The sequence below is a fragment of the Aulonocara stuartgranti genome (genome assembly GCF_965226115.1).
Source record: "Aulonocara stuartgranti genome assembly, chromosome: 6".
Lineage (NCBI taxonomy): Eukaryota > Metazoa > Chordata > Actinopteri > Cichliformes > Cichlidae > Aulonocara > Aulonocara stuartgranti.
The window spans coordinates 16,118,087-16,134,707 of record NC_138944.1 but is presented as its reverse complement, the minus strand read 5'-3'; the positions used below and the strand labels follow the sequence as shown (position 1 = coordinate 16,134,707).

The window sequence follows — 16,621 nt, the reverse complement described above, 5'->3', positions numbered from 1 at the left end:
TAAATAATGTCAGTTCTTCCGTGTTCTCTGGAATCAATCACAGCAAAGAAATTGGACTGTTTCTTTTGAAAAATGTTGGGAAAGAACAATACAAAACATTCTATTTAAGGCCTCTGACATCAAGATTCAGTTAAACAACAATTATAACTAAACAATTTGAGGTAATGTTAGTTTCCATTAACATTAAATTAGGTTACTGAATTGGCAAACACCTTCCTATTAACACTACCCATTTTACCCCAATAACTAAAGAAATTAGCACTTGCAGGTCAAAACCTTTATTCAAGAGACGCAAAAATAACATTGATACAGTGACTGTCAAAAATTACAGCACTGATCATACTGTGACATCTTGGTTCAAAACAGCACACTTAGAAATATTCAACGTTCTTTACTTCAACTGAATGAAACTGAAAATACCATTTCACACGACCCATATGGGATATTTAGACTGTATAACTGTTCACGCTACATCTCTTCACTAGTAAAAGAAAGAAAAAATACAAAGAGAAATTTAAAAATGCTGCCAAACAGACAAACAGAACTTATACAGAGCAAAAGGAAAAACAAACAACAACAAAAAAACGGCTCGTCCTCATGGCAGTTGCAGAGTATATAAAAATGAACCCTGCGATCCGTTCCTGGAATTGAGCTTCAAAAATGCAGCAGAACAAGTGTGAGATTTAAATGTCCTCTCACCTAGAGCTGATCACCTTGCATGCATAACAGTGAGCTTCGTTGCAGGAGCAGTTTTGTCTTAGTTGTGAGCTTTTCTTGAGAGCTGAGTTGCATCCAACTCCATTACCACCCATTGAATCACCTCAAAAGTGTAGCAGAGTTGTGATGGGTAACTCATGTTGAAGGAATAAAAAAGGTCCAAACAGCATGGCTACTGCAAAGGTCACGTTATCCAGATCTTGAAGAACAACATCAGAAAAGTCATTGCCTGCCGCATCCTCTGGAGACAGATGTTCATTGTGGTTTTCTCAATCTGTGCAGTGGCCTCAGTCAAGTCCTGGTTAAACACAAAACATTTCTTTAAGATTCCTTTTTAAACTCATCTCTTTTGAATCTACCAGTTCTAATGTTAGAGTAATTTAAACCAATGCAAGCAACATAGTAAATAGCTATAGCCAAAGAGTGGCCTGCCATGCTGCCATTCATGGTCTAACAGAGTTTCTAAGAGAGGGTGAAAAACATAATAATTTCAAATGCTTTACATTAGTTTTTGTTAGAAAGACACCGGCCCATCAGAAATCCAGGCTATGTCACTCAGAAGATGTTAGAATTTAGACTTTCAGCCCCACAATTTGGTTAGCTGTTGGTCAGTTGGTCATTTTTTCAAACAAAAGCTAATGTAAATATTGGTGGGATTTTCCTTTGTTCATTAGAATGACAAATTTAAAGTTTTTTCACACTGATGTGACCCCTAATACAGGGGTGAGGATGGGGCCTCAAGGGCCGGCGGCCGAGTTCACTACCAGGCCTCATGTGAACTTCAAATTATTAAAGAGGACTACTGGTCCTAACCAGTCCAATGAGGATCAAGTGGATAACTAAATGCATTTTTAAATGTTGCAAAGCCACAATCTACTCATAAAACACTCACCATGAACTCCTGCACCAAGATGTTGCAATTGTCTTTCACACAGATGCGGAGCACTTTGATGAGGGACTCCGAGCATTAATGTCATCCTTGACTATTATAACAAAGAAAACAGAGATTTGTGAACTTTTCAGTAGCACAGAAGAAAATGATCCCAGACAAAAACTCTTGACTTTTTAAACCAGTCAACATGCAACACCAGCATCTACAAAGCAATATCAAAAGTTCCTGTTTGACATCAACTTTATGGATATATAGTTTCCAGAACATTTATTTTTAAAAAAAGATAATTTTTTCTCAGTGGGCCAGTAAATGCATGACGAAAATTATGGCATCCTTTTAGTGGAATCATTACTCACAGGTAATAGTTGACTGTTTCAATGGATGTAGCATAAAAATCTTTTACTGACCTAATGCAATACATATACACTTTGTAGTTAAAGAATTTTAAAGTTCTTACTGTCATTATGGCAGCTACATCCTTTAGCTTTGTGCCCTGTTCCCCTGATCACTTTGCAAACACTTTCAGCAGACTGTCAGAGAAAAACTCAGCTCCGTCAGAAACCTTGACTGTAAAGGCATGGTTGGGATGCACTGGAATGCTGCATTTTATCTGAAATGACATAAAATTATTTTGAAATAACAGCAGGCACTGTGCTTGGTTAATCAGTAATGTTTTGTTGAATAAAAACTGTGTTTCCAGATCTTATGGGATTAAAAAAAATCCAAAGATGTTTGTTTCTGATTTGCAACCCAACAACCCACAAGTTACAACCTCATTTCAGTTCAAGTGTGCATTAATGCGAGTCCAGTAATCACCTTTCTGGCAATACATACAGGTATAAGTTAAACCTATGGCAGATTTTGGATCTCTCAGTTGTATTAATAGGGTGAGTATGCATGCACCTAATAATTATAAAAAACCTATTATAATTAAGTTACAGAAACGAAAATAGAATATACTTTCTTACCATAACACCTTGAACCCACAATCCATCAGCTGACTCCTGGTGAAATGCAGAATAGAGGTCATCTCTCAATGTGCAGCAAAAAAAACAAAAACAAAAACAAAAGGAGGGCAGGAGGGGTAGGGATGTAAGCTAGCATAATGCCGCTGATGATATAAGCTGTTCAATGTCCAAAATCTCACTAACACCACGGTGCAGTAAATACACAATGTAACTGAAGAGTCAGTTGACAAATCTATTCACACAGAAAACCAAATTATGTTATGAGTGCCTCGTAATTAGGTTTAATGTGATATTACGGCTCTTGTGCCAAAGACAAATTCAAATGAAAAAGCGCCAATTCTTTGACAACAGATAAAACAGCAAATCAGCTAACGGCTCTTTTTTAGCATGTTACATGGCGACACTCTAGACGTTTAACTACATTTGGCTGAAATATGGTAAAAATGAATTCAAAAAATCAAGACATACCAAAAACGTAGAGTTGGCTGCTCGACTTGACTGAGATGGATGCCTTTTTTAAACCACGATCCAAAGCCCGCGAGATGAAATCACGCGTGGTTTCACGAGATTTAACGTTGCTATCTTATTGACTTACTTCACCTGAACATGATATGAACAATTTAATACACCCTTTCTGCATATCATGTAGTTTTTACACTATATAGTTACATTTAACTTTAAAACATGAGGCAATTGTGTTAAATGCATGCAAGATGCTTACATAAATCCAAGAGATGGCCAGTCCCTTTTTTTCAGTGTAAATCATTCTCACACGGTACAGCAAATCTAAACATGCTGCGGAACAAGCCCCCCCAGCCCTGCCCCATATTGCATCCTGGTCCCGATATACCTTTCGAGCTCTCCTCCAGCCTGCGATACGTAGTATTTTACATATTTTGCTTCATCTGGGTTGTAGACGGCCATCCTTTTTAAAAAAAATGCTGGGTTATTGGTCGGAAGTGGAGCTTGACAAACACCTTGCTGTATAAAAAGGGTATGTGTTGATTTTGGTGTCTTTCAAATCAATTTCTATGTCTATGTGTAGTGTGGGCGGTCATCGTCTGTAATATTTATAGCCCTTAATAGCCACGTGTGGGCGACGCCCACAAGCTGGTAACCAACGATATCTGCATAAATAAAGATGTTATATTTTCCACCGTATATGGATGCGGGGCGTATGTGTTTTTGTAATGAAGTACAAACGAGTCTCTTGTTTTGAATCCTAGGATTTCTACCAGCCTCCCTCTAAATGTGAGAATGGTCCCCCCAAGATGGGGGCAAGATGGCGGCGCGTGAATAACGCAAGGCTCAGTGTCTCTCCAGAATCTGCTATTTAGCGGGGGTTTTTTTGTTTGTTTGTTTTTAATCTACTTTTATCTACTTTTAACCGGATTATTCATCCAGAATTGCTGTGCGTTGCTGACCTACAGCAGACAAGAGCTTCTGGACATCTGGACTCATAACTCCAACAGTTTTATCGCCGATCTCCGACTCATCCCAGAGATCTCCAGAACACCGGAGGCTGCCCACTCTCCCCGGCCGGGCGGAAGTGCAGACGACGCCGAGAACGTAAACAAAGGCGAGGTAGGCACGGAGGGCTACTGGCTAAGCTAAAGCTAACACCACACCGGTTGCCTTTACCCAGTATTTTCCTCGCCAATGTCCGTTCTCTGGCAAACAAAATGAATGAGATACGGCTCTCCATCACTAACAACAGACGGATTATGGACTCAAATGTCATGTTTTTCACCGAAACATGGTTGAACAACAGCTGCCCGGACAATGCTATTGAGTTAGCAGAATGCTACACACACCGAGCCGACAGGCTAGCAGATGACTCCGGCAAGACCAGAGGTGGAGGTTTGTGCATTTATATTAACAATACTCACTGCAGTGTATATCCCCCCTGACACTAATGCTAGGTTGGCCATGAAAGAATTTTCTGCAGCCATTAAACAGCAGAATAAACACCCCGAGGCTGCTTTTATTGTTGCTGGCAACTTCAACCACACCAACTTAAAGACAGTCCTCCCCAGATTCCACCAACATGTCTCCTGCCACACCAGAGGAGACAAGACTTTAGACCATGTTTATTCCAACCTGGCTGGAGCCTACAAAGCAACACCCCTCCCCAACATTGGACAATCGGACCATCTCTCCCTGTTCCTCACACCTCGGTATTCTCTACTCATCCAACGTGTGAAACCTGCTGTGAGGACAATTAAAGTGTGGCCAGAGGGGACAGACGCAGTGCTCCAGGACAGATTTAAAAACACAGACTGGAATACGTTCACCCACACAGACCTGGACCAGTACGCCTCATCTGTACTGGATTACATCTCCAAAACCACAGACAGTGTCACCACCCTGAAATGGGTCACCATGTACCCCAACCAGAAGCCTTGGATGAACCGGGATGTTCATCTCCTCCTGAAGGCCCGCAACACCGCCTTTATGTCAGGAGATGCACACGCCTACAGTACAGCCAGGGCTAATCTAAAGAAGGTAAATAAATGGTAAATGGCCAGTATTTGTATAGCGCTTTACTAGTCCCTAATGACCCCAAAGCGCTTTACACATCCATCCATCCACCCATTCACACACTGGTGATGGTAAGCTACATTGTAGCCACAGCCACCCTGGGGCGCACTGACAGAGGCCGGACACTGGCGCCACTGGGCCCTCTGACCACCACCAGTAGGCAACGGGTGAAGTGTCTTGCCCAAGGACACAACGACCGAGACTGTCCAAGCCAGGGTTCGAACCGGCAACCTTCCGATTACAAGGCGAACTCCCAACTCTTGAGCCACGGTATCAAAAAAGCCAAACACCATTACAAAAAGAAGGTAGAAGAACACTTCTCCAACCCCCGACGCATGTGGCAAGGACTCCAGACCATTACAGACTACAGGACCACCAACCCCTCCCCCGCATCCTCTGATGTCTCCTTCCTCAACGAGCTCAACAACTTTTATGCTTGTTTTGAGCGAGGGAACCCCCAACCACAACCAAAGCAGACATGACGCCAGACCACCAACCTCTGACTCTCTCCCCCACCGATGTAGGAGTGGTGCTGAGCAGGATCAATGTCCACAAGGCTGCAGGTCCTGATGGCATCCCCGGGCATGTTATCAGAGTGTGTTCTGGGGAGCTTACAGGAGTGCTGACAGACATATTCAACCTGTCCTTGGCCCACGCTGTGATACCGGCCTGCTTCAAATCCACCTCCATCATCCCAATACCCAAAAACTCCAACCCATCTAGCCTAAATGACTACGCCCAGTAGCACTGACCCCCATCATCACAAAGTACTTAGAGCAGCTGGTCCTAACACACTTCAAATCCTGTCTCCCCCCCACCTTGAAACCCCACCAATTCGCATACCGCCAGAACAGGAGCACAGAGGATGCAGTCTCCATCGCACTGCACTCTGTCCTCTCACACCTGGACAACAACAACACCTACGCCAGAATGCTGTTTATAGACTTCAGTTCAGCATTCAATACAATCCACCCCTCACAACTCATCAGGAAACTGACAGATCTGGGCATCAGTTCCCTCATGTGCAAATGGTTACTGGACTTCCTGACCAACCGCCCCCAACATGTCCCCTGGATAACCACTGCTCATCTACAATCACAAGGCTGTGTGATGAGCCCTTTCCTCTACTCCCTCTTGACCCATGACTGCAGACCTGCTGATGGTTCTAACACCATCATTAAGTTTGCAGATGACACCACGGTGATTGGCCTCATCAGTGACAACGATGAAGCCGCCTACAGGGAGGAGGTGGCTCGTCTGGCTGAGTGGTGCGACAGAAACAACCTGCTGCTTTACACTGAGAAGACCAAGGAGCTCATCGTGGACTACAGGACTGGACATACACATACACATGGACTGGACATACACACACCTACACACACACACACACACACACACACACACACACACACACACACACACACACAATGGACAACTGTACCCTCATACACGCAATAATAACATAGACTGAACCACCACTCTCAACCACTAGCACTTTATATAGCCTCTGTAGAAATGATCCACATATCTCACTTATCTTAACTGCACTACTGTATAATTCTGTATAAATACTCATTCTGTAAAATACGATAATTTTTAATTCTACAACTGTTCATAACTTGCATAGTTAATATTTCTGTATAGCTGTATGTCTCATATTTCTGTATAGTTTTTTTTATATTTCTGTATACAGGGAGTGCAGAATTATTAGGCAAGTTGCATTTTTGAGGAATAATTTTATTATTGAACAACAACCATGTTCTCAATGAACCCAAAAAACTCATTAATATCAAAGCTGAATGTTTTTGGAAGTAGTTTTTAGTTTGTTTTTAGTTTTAGCTATTTTAGGGGGATATCTGTGTGTGCAGGTGACTATTACTGTGCATAATTATTAGGCAACTTAACAAAAAACAAATATATACCCATTTCAATTATTCATTTTTACCAGTGAAACCAATATAACATCTCCACATTCACAAATATACATTTCTGACTTTCAAAAACAAAACAAAAACAAATCAGCGACCAATATAGCCACCTGTCTTTGCAAGGACACTCAAAAGCCTGCCATCCATGGATTCTGTCAGTGTTTTGATCTGTTCACCATCAACATTGCGTGCAGCAGCAACCACAGCCTCCCAGACACTGTTCAGAGAGGTGTACTGTTTTCCCTCCTTGTAAAGCTCACATTTGATGATGGACCACAGGTTCTCAATGGGGTTCAGATCAGGTGAACAAGGTGGCCATGTCATTAGTTTTTCTTCTTTTATACCTTTTCTTGCCAGCCACGCTGTGGAGTACTTGGACGCATGTGATGGAGCATTGTCCTGCATGAAAATCATGTTTTTCTTGAAGGATGCAGACTTCTTCCTGTACCACTGCTTGAAGAAGGTGTCTTCCAGAAACTGGCAGTAGGACTGGGAGTTGAGCTTGACTCCATCCTCAACCCGAAAAGGCCCCACAAGCTCATCTTTGATGATACCAGCCCAAACCAGTACTCCACCTCCACCTTGCTGACGTCTGAGTCGGACTGGAGCTCTCTGCCCATTACCAATCCAGCCACGGGCCCATCCATCTGGCCCATCGAGACTCACTCTCATTTCATTATTCCATAAAACCTTAGAAAAACCAGTCTTGAGATATTTCTTGGCCCAGTCTTGACGTTTCAGCTTGTGTGTCTTGTTCAGTGGTGGTCGTTTTTCAGCCTTTCTTACCTTGGCCATGTCTCTGAGTATTGCACACCTTGTGCTTTTGGGCACTCCAGTGATGTTGCAGCTCTGAAATATGGCCAAACTGGTGGCAAGTGGCATCTTGGCAGCTGCACGCTTGACTTTTCTCAGTTCATGGGCAGTTATTTTGCGCCTTGGTTTTTCCACACGCTTCTTGCGACCCTGTTGGCTATTTTGAATGAAACGCTTGATTGTTCGATGATCACGCTTCAGAAGCTTTGCAATTTTGAGACTGCTGCATCCCTCTGCAAGATATCTCACTATTTTTGACTTTTCTGAGCCTGTCAAGTCCTTCTTTTGACCCATTTTGCCAAAGGAAAGGAAGTTGCCTAATAATTATGCACACCTGATATAGGGTGTTGATGTCATTAGACCACACCCCTTCTCATTACAGAGATGCACATCACCTAATATGCTTAATTGGTAGTAGGCTTTCGAGCCTATACAGCTTGGAGTAAGACAACATGCATGAAGAGGATGATGTGGACAAAATACTCATTTGCCTAATAGTTCTGCACTCCCTGTAGTTTTTCATATTTATATCCTGTTCATAGCCTGTACATAGCTTGTACTCACTACAGCCTGTACATACTTCATACTGTGTACATTATAACATACCATAATAGACCCATTTCTGTAATATACTTACATATCTATATTATTGCTAATATATATTTGTAATATATCTATATCATGGCTAAAGCACTTCTGGATGGATGCAAACTGAATTTCGTTGCCTTGTACGTCTGACATGTGCAATGACAATAAAGTTGAATTCTATTCTATTCTATGGTTACTAACTGCGTTGTATTGCATTTTAATGTCACCTGTGGCTTGGAGCTGCTGACATTTAAAATTAAATTATTTTATTATCTGTTCCACAGATGCATAATGACCCACAGACAGCTCAATCACGGTCACGGTGATTGAGCTGGTGGTTTCATCTTTGACTGAGTCATAAATTTCCACTCGTGAATCTGATTGTGGAAAGGTAGCCATATGCGTGGGTACTGTATCTCCCATACGGCTGATTCAAAACAATAGGTTTTGCTAGCTCTGTTCTAAAATTAGATATCTTATTTCTGGAATCCACGAATTAAAGCTGTCGGGCCATCCTAGCCATTTCAGTAGCACCTGCTTTTTCCGACCCACTTTTTTTCTAGCCAATATGTTTTCAATTTTAAATGTTTTGTTTTTATCAACAACCACACGCTGTATCTCAGGCTCATAAAATGTCCCTTTCAATACCTCTCCTACTAGATCTGCTAGTCTGTACACGGGGGGCTGTCTCCCTATACGCTTATTGACTGTGAAAATCTCATCGGTGTAGGTCTGCTCGTATCCTTTTCGAAACACTTCTCTCAGTTTTGATATTCGTATCACCAACATTAAATTCATAGCGCAGTTCCCTCTGAGGCCTCGTTTTGTACAACGCGTTGAAGACTGACTTCTCATTATCCTTATTCACCTCTGCCGGAGCCATTTGGATAGACCTGTGATAAGCATTGTTATATGCTTGTGTGAGATTGTGTATGACATCTACATATCTTCGGGAGTTGGTAGATGTTAAGTACTTCCACATTCTACCCTTGAAGCTACGATTGAATCTCTCGACAATACTGCATTTAACCTCGCTAGCTGCTGAGAAATGCTTGATATTATATCTCTTCATTAGCTTGTATTATAAAACTCTTTGCCTTCATTGTAGTTTGTAGTTTGTTTGTTGTTTCATAGGGATCCTTCCCTCACTAAGTATATCCTTGAAAGCGGCTGATACAGCGGTGCCTGTCTTGTTTGTGAGGCATCTAACCCATGCGTATTTTGAGAATACATCTATACATGTTAGCAGGTATCTCACATTATCGTTATCTGCCACATATTCAGACACGTCAACCAGATCGGCTTGAAACTGTTTGTCGAGCCCATTCACCAATACTCTATTTCTGGGGAAGTGGATCCTTGCTGGTTTATGGCGTGTGTAAGTGTTGTCTCGTTCTAAATAATGTTTGACCTGAGATAGTGGAGGCGTTACACCTGATGCCTCCCCTGCCGCTATATGTAGCTTATTTAAACTGGCCAACCCTTCAGGATGGGCAGGATCATGATATATTTAATGGAATGTGTTTTCCATGATTGGTGCAAGCCACAAATGACTAAGATGTTGATGTTAACACGTCTTTTTATTTAATTATCACACACACACCCACACACACAATGAATACTGAACAGCACACATTAAACCAGATGTAACCCAGCCCAGTAGTTTCCAATCATGCGAAGCATGGCTGGTTTAACACGGCAGGCACAACGACTTGATTCTAGCAGGTGCGCGATGTTGTCGTTAATGGCGCATACTATATGTCGCTCTGATCTCAGTTCATACATGATGTGTTCTGCAACCCTGCGGATTTGTGTTCCAGTCCCATCTATGGTGTATGAGCGTACAAACAGGCGAAAGAAATACGAAGAAATACTCAGGCAATTCCTGCAAGCAACTGTGTTGCACCTGACTGGGGTGTCCTGCTTCACATCCGTAACATGTCTCCTGTAGAAACTCATTCCGCGCCAACATCAGCAGGTGGAGAATTGCAAGCTTGATGTCGATTACTGTTTCCTCACACAGGTCTGATACGAGGGGGTCCTGCGAGCATTGTGGAGAGGGTGAAGGAGTCTGTGGGGTCTGGATTAGCAGCGCTGATGGTGGTGACTCTGAGAGGTCCCACGACTGCATGTCATGCTCTGTAAAATGAAAACCAAAAGCTCTTAATTTGTCACATAAATATATGCACAAATGCACACACCCTCACATTAAACCTACCAGTTCATTGTTTAGTTGTCGAACGGTCTTATGATTTTAGGTTTGCACAGGGTAGCAGGCAAACTAGTCTTCGGACAACTCGCCAGATCGTCAAAAACAAGGTGCTGTCTAATAACCTCATACGCAGTGTTGAGTCTGTCCCTCTTGATTGCGTCATCAATCTGGCTAAACAGACGCGACAAACCTCTTCAGTCACACCACTGTATAAAAAACAAGTCCTTAAACAATCTTGTGCGCTCTTCGAGGTTTAGAGGGTAAGGATTTAACCTCCATGGGCGATGTCCTGGCTGGGCGTCATGGTTGATACCGATGTCATCCTGAGCTCGTTAGGTTGAGGTATCGGGGCTCCTTAGGGCGATGTGTCGGTGCTCCAAGAATGTGAAAGGACCACTTTTATACCTATGCAACCTAGACCATCCCACTAGGAGGAGTCGTTACCATCCAATGGGTTTTTCCACACATGAACATGCATAACCCACACCTGAACGCGCATACGTACACGCACGAAACCTGTCAAACACATTGTCAAACCGGTTTGGTTGGCCGCCATCTTATTGCTACTCCTGAGGCCAATTATATCCATGCGACATTTTCTCTTGTTGACGTGCACACTGAGAATCCCAGGACTTTTTCCCACGTAAGAATTTTGAGTTTTAATTAATTAATTTTAAACTGGTTATTTTCTGCACTTAGAGTGATGCTGCGTTTCACTTACAGTGGATGAAAGCGGTTGGAGCTGGGAGTTATGAGATATGAATTACGAGCATAATGAGATATTTTCTGGCATCCCGAGAATTATGAGCAACTCTGAGTTTTCTGTGCTCTGAAATTAGTTCTCTGGGATGATCGCTTTGGTAACTTATGGTATGCTCCGAACTTATCTCCCAGAGACGGAAGAATGAAATCACCGCCTACTGACCACAGTTCTCCGGAAAATAGTTGTCTTTGAGACCGTCACTTATTTTCAGTTCTTTCGCTTTTCACAGTTAAAGTCTAATTTGACACCTCAGGTGGAGCGCAGGATTCATCCAAAATGTGTTACAGCCTACCTGTGCAGTTTGTAGAAGAACGCAAAACACCGTCGGTTCTTGGACCATCTGTCATGACGGAAAAGGAAAAGGGAGGTCCTCTTCCATTGCTGGTAGCCAAGGAGTACAAAGCAGTCAATTTATTTACAACAACACAAGCATTAAAAAACAATAAAAACCAAAACCAAGCTAGAAGTTCAATTTATATATTATATGCACAGGTGCAGCAGCCTTGAAACAGATGCTCTAACACCACAGAAATCATCTTTTTCTCCGAATGTCTCGTTGGAAATGATCTTGTTACTGGGTCTAACTCCTTCACCGCATCCAACAACAACCTTAGCATCTGTCTGGCCTGTCAGGCCTATCCATCCTGTTGGTCCTGTTACTCTGCTGAAGCTGTGCCCTCTTTATGCTTGTGTCTCTACTGTACATGATCTGTGACTGAACTCACCTCCCATCTTTTATGCAGAATGAGCAGGTGTGGATCATTTCTTTGATTAAGATGGGTAAGAGGCAAAAAAAAAAAAGGTAAATAAATAAAAATAAAAACATTCAAACTAAAGACAAATATGCATAGAATCATACTATACAGCAAACCAATAAAACACACAGACTAAATCAATAAAACAACTTCCAGCCCATAACACATCCAGGTAATGAAATTACAGTAACTGTCTTTCTCTCTTGTCTGTCTCTCTCTCTCTCTCTTGTCTGTTTGCCAGGCAGAGGTGTTGTCCTGTCAGACTGCAACGCCACAGTCCTTTTCTTTTCCCAAGAGATGAAATGAAGTAGTCACAGTCGTCGTAATTGGAAAAAAAAGTATGTTTATGCAAGAAAGTTCATAAAAGCAAAATGAGTGGTCAAACTGTCATCATAATGTGTATGGGCTCAGAAATCCCTACAAATACATATGTAATGAGGGCAACTACAAAACTTAGCCAGATGTACTAATAAAAAAATGTGTGTTTTATTTAATTAAATCGTTAAATCTATGAGATTTAACCTAGTACATTCAATCTCAGAGATTAAAAAAAAGTAAACATGGAATCATGTAGAACTACATGATTCCAGCTAAGTTGAAATGTAAAGACAACAAAGTGATGTTGTGCTGTCGTTAAGTAAATAAAACCTTATTATGAGTTTTTTTTTCATGTGATCATCTCATAGAGTTGAGAACATGATGACACCTATGTTTAAATTCTGTAGAAAACCGTGCTCTTAATTTTAAGGAAAGGAGGTTTAGTGATAAGGATAAAATGCACCAATGTCCATGTATATCCATTAGAGGGCACCATAAGTATGAACATGTACTTAAGCACGTACAAAAACATGTACTTCACTTACTCTTCCTAAGAGTAAGTGAAGACATAGAAAACAAGACTGTTGGCTATTTTAAAAAGTGCTATTGCAAGCTGGTATGAAAGGAGTTTATGACTCATCATTCTCGCAGACAGATACAATAAAATGTGTAGATGAGGAAAAAAGATGGTACAAAAGAATAAAAACAAATGTAAAAATGAAATGAATTACCTGTGTCATACAATACAAAAGCAAAAACACAACAATCAGATCACCATCAATTATTTTAATTCATGTCATGTCATCCATTCATGTTACTATGAATTATGTAGAGTGCAACATGGATATTGAGGCTAAAGAAGTAAGGCTTTTTTTAGTTAATCTCTTAATTTGTGTAGCTTTAAGATCAGATTTACAGTAATGTGCAAAGTTTTGAGCCAGCCTTCTTTTTTATATTTTGCTAAGAAATATACATAGAAATACAGTATATAAACACAAAGTTTAAAAACAGTGCTTAAACATATTATCAGTAGATGCAGTTAATATAATGAGATACAATGCATCAATTCATTTTAACCATAACAAAAAACAAAGTATCCGTACTCACATTGAAATCTCCTTCTATAGAACAGCAGTGCAGTCAACCATTCTAGGATCAACAATCTGATGCCAACCAGAAAAGCAGCTACTCTGGGGGTGTGGCCCAATCTTGGAGCTCCTCCAGCCTCTGAATAAAAAACAAAAAACATAATTATTGAGATGAATATTGCACCTCGGTGTTAGTAAAACATCTTAATCAGATGTCATAGCCATTATAACATGTAACAAGAAGTTTTCAGCAATCCAAACTTTCATACACGTTATTAAAAAAATAACATTTCTTAGCTAAATTTACCGTGCACTTTAAGGGTAGTGACACTGGTGTGATTGCCACTGTCTGTGATCACTGTGCACCTGTAAACTCCATTGTCTGCCGCTGCAGTGTTGGTGATGAGCAGAGATACGTTCATGTTCTTCTCATTCCAGGATGTTTCAGCAAACCTGCAGCCTGACTCTTGGTCTAATTCCCCTCTGGCATACGCAAACACGCTAAGGCCATCACTGTCTTCTGAAGTGGTCAGTTTTTTCCAAGTGACCATCCTAATGGTTGCATTCCACATTTATTAAACCTGGGAAAGCTATTTAAAAAACACATTTGTCTGTGAAAAAGTTCTAGAGTTAGGTCCAGAAAGTCAGCGACAATGAGGAAGTTCAAGGATCTACAGGTGAAAGGTTCGTCACTCATCCAAGTGACTTCTTCAGTCTCAGCTGACTGAGACTGAGTACATTTGCATAAAGACTGAAACCAGCCCGCTGAATGAACAATAGGCTGCGAGGTCAGTTCCTTCATCGTGATTGTGCAAATTCTCTTGACCATTGATCAACAACCACTGATCAAAGACCACTGATCAATGGCCATGAGTACCATGAAAGATGTACCCTTAGGCCCCCTTCTCGATTCAGAGATGGTCTTTCCCTTTTCACGTAAATGGCCTCCTTGACTCCGCGCTCAAACCAGCGTTCCTCCCTGTGCAGATGTGTACATCCTCATCATTGAAAGAGTGTCCACTGGCCTGTAGGTGTAAATAGGCTGCAGAGTCCTGGCCTGACGAGGTAGCTCTTCTTGGAGTAATCCAAGTGACTTCTCTTCTGCTGATTCCAAGGCTAAGTTCAGGACATCTTGTTCGGGCGTCATGACCCAGAGCCTATTCTACTATGTGTGTGTCAGCATGCTGCACTCTACGTCATCCTGCAATATTTCAAATCGGACGAAGATTTTGACCCTAAAAATCCGTAGCGCCTACTCGTTTATGAGCCCATTTGAATTGTGTTTATATTATAATAATAAAACAGCTTTATTTAATGATTTTATTAACGATTTAATATTGTTTCAACCCTAACACAGTCAAGAAGAGAACAGCTATTTTTAGTTGTGAACAAAAAAGGAAGGAATTAGGAATTGCTGTGTTGCCACCTGACATCACATCAACTGCCTAGCCAGTTTGAACTCATACAGACTCAGTTTGACATCCCATTTTAACCAGTCGGGTCGGATATGATATCAGCCCTCGCTTTGCAGCTATAAAAGCTTCAACTCCTCTTGGAAGGGAATTAGGTATATGTTTATGGGAATTTTTGACCATTCTTTCAGAAGCTCATTGGTGAGTTCAGACACCAATGTTGGAACAGAAAGCCTGGCTTGCAGTCTCAGCTATAAATCATCCTGAAAGTGTTCTGTCTGGTTTAGGTCAGAACTCAGTGCATTGTAAAATGCTGCTCTCTTGTGGTTAAAAAGTGACACTGGCAGTAGCTGCTTCACTGGCTTTTTCTGGGCTGGAGACCAAAAAGAAAAAAGAAAATCAAAATGCAGTGAGTTCAAGTTGATTGAGGCCTTTGTTAGTCACAGTTATACTTCTTTTATTAGAATTTATACATTCCTAATCAATTTTACACACTGTATATCATAATAATCGGAAGTAGCACTCCAATAGGAAATATTAGAACATTATAGGTACTGAATATGAATAAGATAAACAAAAGGGTTTTCTGCTTGTGCTTTGCACATCCCCTGCTGCATGCTATGATTATACCATCGTGGTACAAACAGATCTGACAGTTAAAAGTATGTCAGGGCTTAAATGACTCAAACATGCTGTGGTTACATTTTTATATGAGTCATCAGCAGCAGCGTGTGAATGCTTAGAAGATGCTGAAGGTGTGCAATTGCCTTTAAAGACATGAAGTTTTAAAGTTCCAGGGGTTCTCACAGCTTTGATGACCGAAGGGCTGCATATCGGACACTTTTGTTACATTTGTTATCTGTTCAGAGAATGGTGCTTTATGTTGGCAACTTGTGAGCAAGATGAGATTCCTGGTTCTTGGAATTAGGAATAGGAAAAAAAAATTAAAGATCCCAAACACACTGTCAATGCAGTAAAAGCTTGTGTGGCTAGACAAACACACACTGTCATTATCAGTGAACACTATCAATCATGGATTAACCTCCCCAGAGCCTGGACCTAAACATTCTTGAAGCATCTTGAAGCCAGAATAACTTTTCTTCAACACTTTCTAAAGAAAGTAAAGAAAGCTTGTGTAACCCAGTTAAAAAGGTTGAAGTTAAAAACTTCTAAATGGGACAATGGCACCACCTTGTGTGAAATTGAGGGATGGATAAGGATTGTGGGCAATAATCAGAAGGATTACCCACAAAGCATTCCGTGAGGATTTGTGTACAGGTAACGCTTCTGTGAAGCTCTGGACAAAAAGTGTGTTACTAAACAGTAATAGATATAGAAGTTAAGATGACTATTCTTGGTTTAATGTTAACTGTTGTGGATAATGTTCTGCTTTGGTTTGATGTTCGTTTCCTTACCAGTAAAGAGTCTCTGAAGTGTTGCTTGCTAATTTTGATGATCTTCTCAGACAGAACTTGCACTGTTTCTCTGCAAGAGTTAGCTATCCCACTTTGTTATACATGCAGGTGAGTGACTGTGCACCACTCTTAATTGTGTGATATGCATAGTATTATGTGCAGTTATTAATCAAGTTATTAATTTGGCAAAGATTTTATGATTAAATTAAAT

At 41.1% G+C, this 16,621-nt stretch overlaps 1 long non-coding RNA gene across 3 annotated transcripts; it reads right to left on the bottom strand.

Moving 5' to 3' along the window:
* Positions 1-262: 262 nt before the first annotated feature.
* Positions 263-3,338, bottom strand: LOC309707626. 3 transcript variants are annotated; one of them, XR_014277032.1, is made up of 6 exons: positions 3,299-3,332; positions 3,046-3,177; positions 2,578-2,641; positions 2,067-2,219; positions 1,610-1,700; positions 263-1,015 (listed from the first exon to the last, which is right to left on the bottom strand). It is a non-coding gene; the product is annotated as an uncharacterized lncRNA (long non-coding RNA). The 3 variants fall into 3 exon arrangements; XR_014277030.1 differs by having other exon boundaries at positions 3,046-3,338; XR_014277031.1 differs by having other exon boundaries at positions 2,578-2,613; positions 3,046-3,338.
* Between the last annotated feature and the right edge of the window lie 13,283 nt (positions 3,339-16,621).